Source organism: Mobula birostris, chromosome 6 (genome assembly GCF_030028105.1).
Source record: "Mobula birostris isolate sMobBir1 chromosome 6, sMobBir1.hap1, whole genome shotgun sequence".
In the NCBI taxonomy this organism is placed as follows: Eukaryota; Metazoa; Chordata; class Chondrichthyes; order Myliobatiformes; family Myliobatidae; genus Mobula; species Mobula birostris.
This window is the reverse complement of record NC_092375.1, coordinates 36,849,410-36,855,869: the sequence shown is the minus strand read 5'-3', so window position 1 is coordinate 36,855,869 and position 6,460 is coordinate 36,849,410. Positions and strand designations below refer to the sequence as shown.

The 6,460-nt window shown below is 45.3% G+C and overlaps 1 pseudogene; it reads right to left on the bottom strand.

The window, feature by feature from the left end:
• Positions 1-641: 641 nt before the first annotated feature.
• On the bottom strand, positions 642-6,235 carry LOC140199757 (general transcription factor IIH subunit 4-like; annotated as a pseudogene).
• Positions 6,236-6,460: the final 225 nt, after the last annotated feature.

Sequence of the window (6,460 nt, the reverse complement as noted above, 5' to 3'; positions counted from 1 at the left end):
AGTCTATGGTGGGAGGCGAGGAAGGAGATTGCTGAGCCTCTGGCGATGATCTTTGAATCATCAATGGGGCCGGGAGAGGTTCCGGAGGACTGGAGGGTTGCGGATGTTGTTCCTTTATTCAAGAAAGGGAGTAGAGATAACCCAGGAAATTATAGACCAGTGAGTCTTACTTCAGTGGTTGGTAAGTTGATGGAGAAGATCCTGAGAGGCAGGATTTATGAACATTTGGAGAGCATAATGTGATTAGGAATAGTCAGCATGGCTTTGTCAAAGGCAGGCCGTGCCTAACGAGCCTGATGGAATTTTTTTTCCTCTTTAATGTTTTATTAGGAAAATGCAAAACACACAGAAACAACGTAGTAGTTTCCGGGGGTGGCAGGCGGCTGGGGGAGGTGGGGTCAGTCCTTTCTGTCTCCTGAAGGGCTGGTGATCTGTTGTGGCACAGTTCTCTCACCTGTCCTGGGGATTCATGTTGCTCGGCCATCCGTTTTGGGTGGATCTTTCTGCCCCGCAGTGCTTGGGCAAAGGGGGGTGAAGTTGTTGGTAGCTGCAGCCTCTGGCCCCCAACCAAGCCAACCGCCCACATTGGGGGGAGTGGGGAGGTAGGGGAAGGTCACACCCTGTCACCCTTCACCAGCCCTTCAGTTATGCTTCTACCTCTTCCAGATGCGCTTTACGTCGGGATGACCCTCGGGAGTCACCACCATTAGCCTCTTGCTCGGGTTTTCCCATACCAGGATGCCCAGGTCCCGAGAGTAGTTCCGGAGCAGCTCGAAGTCCACTTGGGAGAGGAACTGCTTGTAGAGCACACCTTCCATGAATCGCAGACAGTCTCTCTCTATCTTCCACAGTCGGATCTGGTCGGTGATCGTCGGAGGAAGCATTGGGTTCTCTTCGAGCATGATGGGGTGTGCTCTCATCCGCAGGAAGTCGATGATCTGCTCGGCAGTGATGCCGTTGGCGATGAACTGCTGCACACTCTCTCGGGTCAGTTGGGCCACCACCAGGTTAGGAATCGGTAAAGCATCTCGGAGAAGAGTGCAATGAGGGCCAGCTGAAGCTCAGAGTCAGTGTAGGCATAGATCCTGTAGTTGGTCTCCACGATGATATAGCCCTGACAACGCAGGTCATTCGCGCTGCCTGATACGCCCAATGCCAGGTTAATGGCCAGCTGTGTGGGATAAAACCTCTGGGATTTAAGCTTTCTCTGGAAGACAAGCCCAAATTCCCGCAGATGCTGCAGGAAGGTCAGCAGGGAGTCACTCATCCCTTCCACGGAGTAATCCTTGCCCAGCATGGAGAAACTGAGCTGGAACACGAAGGACAGGATCTCAACCAGGTCCATCTTTCTGGACTTGGCTGTTTGGAGGTACTGCAACATGAAGTACCAGAGCTGGGACGAGATATCAAGCAGGAGGAACTGGAACGCTGCGGATGTGATGCATGGAGCCTCCATCCTTTCACTCTTCATGAGTCTGGCCTGAATGAGGAGCTGAGCCAGGTCCGCTGCACTGACCGCTGCACTGGGAGAGCCCACCATGAAGTGCAGAATGACCTCCCACCATTCCATAGTGTACTCGTCCAGGGAGGGGATGTCTCAAGCGTGCTTGTCTGGTCCCAGTTGGCTTGTGTCATCTGCCCACACTTTACCCCTGCCGAGCAGTGCAATGCGCAGGTTCTCTTTGAAGATTGGATTGAGGATCAGGCCCTGGAGCCCACCGGGAAGTTGCTGGGAATGCCAGAGTCGTAGGCCCATCAGGATGCTCATGCAGTTGTTGTGGTCTCGTTGGCTATCCTTCTTTACCCAGGAGGCGATGCCAGCCTGGGGCAACGGCTGATCCAGGAACAGCAGTCGCATCACGTAGTTCTGAGCCAGCTCCGGCAGTTCCCTGAAGACGGCCAGGCAGGTGGCCGGGTGATTGTACAGCTTGTCAAGGATGGCCGGGCTGAGACTCCTCATGTACTCATGGAGGTTCTTACACTTCAGCTTTTCCTGCTGTACGGCTGGCCTGGTGTTAATAAACTGTTCGCACGCGGTTTACTGTTCATCAAATGCTGCACAGTTTCCAGACCATGTAAAAGTTTCCTGCTCAGAACAATGGGTGGGCCGTGCAGCTTGCAAAAGAACTTAGTTGGATAAATGCCATCAAACAGCAGAGACTCCACCAGGCCATGTTCACATCGGAACGGCACAGTCGAATGACGATCGCGTGCATTTCATTGACGTCGCAGTGGATACACTGACATGGTGAGCTGGTCCATTGGGTGAGGCGGCACACCGGCCATGCCGTGCAACAAGATTATGATTGAATTGTTTGAGGATGTGACTAAACACATTGATGAAGGAAGAGCAGTAGATGTAGTGTATACGGATTTCAGCAAGGCATTTGATAAGGTACCCCATACAAGGCTTATTGAGAAAAGTAATGAGGCATGGGATCCAAGGGGACATTGCTTTGTGGATCCAGAACTGGCTTGCCCACAGAAGGCAAAGAGTGGTTGTAGATGGGTCATATTCTGCATGGATGCCGGTGACCAGTGGTGTGCCTCAGGGATCTGTTCTGGGACCCCTACTCTTCGTGATTTTTATAAATGACCTGGATGAGGAAGTGGAGGGATGGGTTAGTAAATTTGCTGATGACACAAAGTTTGGGGTGTTGTGGATAGTGTGGAGGGCTGTCAGAGGTTACAGCGGGATGTTGATCGGATACAAAACTGGGCTGAGAGGTGGCAGATAGAGTTCAATCCAGATAAGTCTGAGGTGGCTCATTTTGGTAGGTCACGTATGATGGGAGAATATAGTATTCATGGTAAGACTTTTCGCAGTGCGGAGGATCAGAGGGATCTTGGGGTCCGGGTCTGCAGGACACTCAAAGCTGCTGCGCAGGTTGACTTTGTGGTTAAGAAGGCATATGGTGCATTTAGGAGCCGAGAGGTAATGTTTGCAGCTATATAGGGCCCTGGTCAGACCCCACTTGGAGTACTTAGCTGAGTTCTGGTCACCTCACTATAGGAAGGATGTGGAAACCATAGAAAGTGTGCAGAGGAGATTTACAATGATGTTGCCTGGATTGGGGAGCATGAATTATGAGAATAGGTTGAGTGAACTCAGCCTTATCTCCTTGGAGCGACAGAGAATGAGAGGTGACCTGATTTAGGTGTACAAGATGATGAGAGGCATTGATTGTGTGGATAGTCAGAGGCTCTTTCTCAGATCTGAAATGGCGAACACGAGAGGGCACAGTTTTAAGGTGCTTGGAAGTAGGTACAGAGGAGATGTCAGGGGTAAGTTTTTTACACAGAGAGTGGTGAGTGCATGGAATGGGCTGCCGGTGACGGTGTTTAAGGCAGATACGATAGGGTCTTTTAAGAGACTCCTGGATAGGAACATGGAGCTTAGAAAAAAGTGAGGGCTATGGGTAACCCTAGGTAATTTCTAAGGTCAGGACATGTTCATCACAGCTTTGTGGGCTGAAGGGCCTACTGTGCTGTAGGTTTTCTATGTTTCTGTGTAGTAGACTGCATATTAAAGTTTTATATATAAATGAACAACTGGTTGCTTTCTTGTATCCTGTGCAGTAGCTTTTGGAAGGTATTTCTGAGGTGTACTGTTTCTTTTCATTAGGTTGACAAGGATGAAGTTCAGAGAGTGAAAAGTCACAATATATTGCAAGCAGTTGCATTAAGAACATCAGATTTTTTTTCTCTCTGCCATTATTTTATAGTATCATAGAAAATCAAGGAGTCACAGTTATTTTCTTCTTTTTTTTTGAATAAAACTGCTAGGTTAGAGGGTATTAGCTATTTGATGACCTTCATTTCTGGAGACCATATATTTACATATTCCAACGATGGAAAAAATGTTTGTTACTCTGGTGCTATAACTGTTAATTGCCAATAGCAGGAGAGGGCCTTGTCCTTTGTCCATTGTGGCAACCTACTGCAGGGATTATTCAAGACATTATGGAGTTAGTGGGTGGGAATGTAAGTTTCTTTGCAAAAAAAAGTTTGATGAGTCAGATGGCCTTTGTCCATCTCTACTTATCTTTGTATTTATCATGTGAAAATAAACCCATGTCACATTTTAATCAGATATGCAATTAAAATGGTACAAATGAAAATAAAATCATGAGTAAAAACAATGTAAAGCAAATGTTACTGTCATGTACTTAAATGAATCCAATTGCAAAAAATAAACTTTGTGGTGCTGTGACTTTGCTGGAAAAATTGAATTTCTACACATCAATAATTCTCAGTGAGACCAACTATAAGAAATATTCATGCTGTTTCTCACTTGACTGATCACCATAGATCAGCCTAACCTGCTGAGTATTTTCAGAATTTTCTCTTATCTTTTTATGTAACTTATTTCCAATTTGGCTTATGGATTCTATTAAAAGACATTTTCTTTATCTGATATATTTTATCCTTTATGTTGAATCTTGCATCTTTAAGGTTTTAATTGGGAAGAACCAAAGCAATTTCAGTTTTACAAAAAGCATCATAGAAGCTCCTATGAGGTTAGAGTGGTTTATCCGAGAAGTTATATCAGCCAAATATTGGAAACCTCGCATTGCATCCATCATCAGTTCACTGGATGAGTGATAACATTAAAATTATATAGAGAAACAAGCAAACAAGCTTCTGCTCAACTCATTAATGTCTCTGCAAAATAAAAGTTACCAAAATGCAAGATTCCTGATATTTTATGAAAATTATTTTCAGGATGTCCTAATTGGAGAACATGTATATCTGTAATTGAGCATACCGTTTACATTAATTAATACCTTTTGACCTCTTGTACATATCAAATGGGATGTAAAGGACATTTTACACTCCTCTCATGTTGTTCCTGTATCAATCCATATTCCAACTATGGCCTAAGTTTCAGGCCAATAACTAGCTCAATCTTCAAATGACATTCATTGAGCTATTTCCGACCAACAGAGGGAAAATGAAGATCTCCTCTGTGTTCTGGCTCAGTTGTGGAACAGCAATATCCTCAGCTGTAACTTCATTTGATAGTGGATGGTGCCTATTTGACAGAAGGTGTTCTTTGTTTGGATTTTAGCAAAGCCTTGGACAAGGTCCCAAATGACAGGCTCGTCTGGAAGGTTAGACCACATGGAATTGAGGAAGAACTAGTTAAGTGGATTCAAAATTGGCTCAGAGGTAGGAAACAGAAGCAGAGGTTGAAGGCTGTTTATCACAATGATGTTTGGTGACTGCAGGGGTCAGGGTTAGGATCTTTGTTATTTGTTATTTACATAAATGACCTGGGTGCAAATACACAGGGCTTGATTAGTAAGTTTGTGCATGACACAAAATTAAGAGGTGTTGTTGATAGTGAAGAAGGTTATCGTAGATTACAAACAAGAGAAAATCCGCAGATGCTTGATTTCCAAACAGCTTACACAAAATGCTGGAGGAACTCAGCAGACCAGGCAGCATCTATGGAACAGAGTACAGCTGACGTTTTGGGCGAAGTTCTGCTTAAGTGTCTTGGCCCGAAATGTCGACTGTACTCTTTCCCATAGATGCTGCCTGGCCTGATATCATAGATTACAAGGTGATTTTGATCAGTTAAGGAAGTGGGCTAAGAAGTGGCAAGTAGATCTCAATACAGATAAGTGTGAGTAGTTGCACTTTGGAAAGTCAAACCAGCGTAGGACTTATACTGTCAATGGTAGGGCATTAGGGAGCGTAAGGGAACAGAGGAACTTCGGAGTTAATGAGTGCATAGCTTGTTGAAAGGAGCATCAAAGGTAGATAGGGTGGTGAAATATATGTTCAGTGCACTAGTCTTCATCAGTCAGGGCATTGAGTTTTGGAGTTGGAACATTATGATGCAGTTGTATTAGTTGTTGGTGAGGCCGCATTTGGAGTATTGTGTACAGTTTTGGTCACCCTGTTATAGGAAAGATGTGGTTAAAGTGGAAAGGGTGCAGAAACGATTTATGAGAATATTACTAGGACTGGGAGGCCTGAAGTATAGGAAGCAGTTGGCAAAGTTAGGTCTCTCTTCTATGAAAAATGAGAGGATAAGGAGAAACCTTATAGAAATGTTTAAAATTATGAGAGACATAGATAAGAGGTAACTGTCTTTACCCCAGGTAGAAGAATCTAAAACTAGGGGATTAGATTTAGGGCAAAAGGGACCTGAGGGGCAACCTTTTCATGCAGAGCATGGCGAGGTGTTCAGAGGATGTGGTTGAGGCAGGTACACCAGTTTCATTTAAGAAGATTGGTTCACGGAGGGATGTGCTATAAGAGGATATTGGCCAAACACAAGGAACTGGGACACGGTGGCTAGCACGGACTGGTTGGGCTTAACGGCCTGTACACATTCTGTATTGCTCTATGGTTCTATATCAGGGGTTCCCAACCTTTTATTATGCCACAGACTCCTACCATTAACCAAGGAGTCTGCGGACCGCTGGTTGGGAACCCCTGCTCTGTA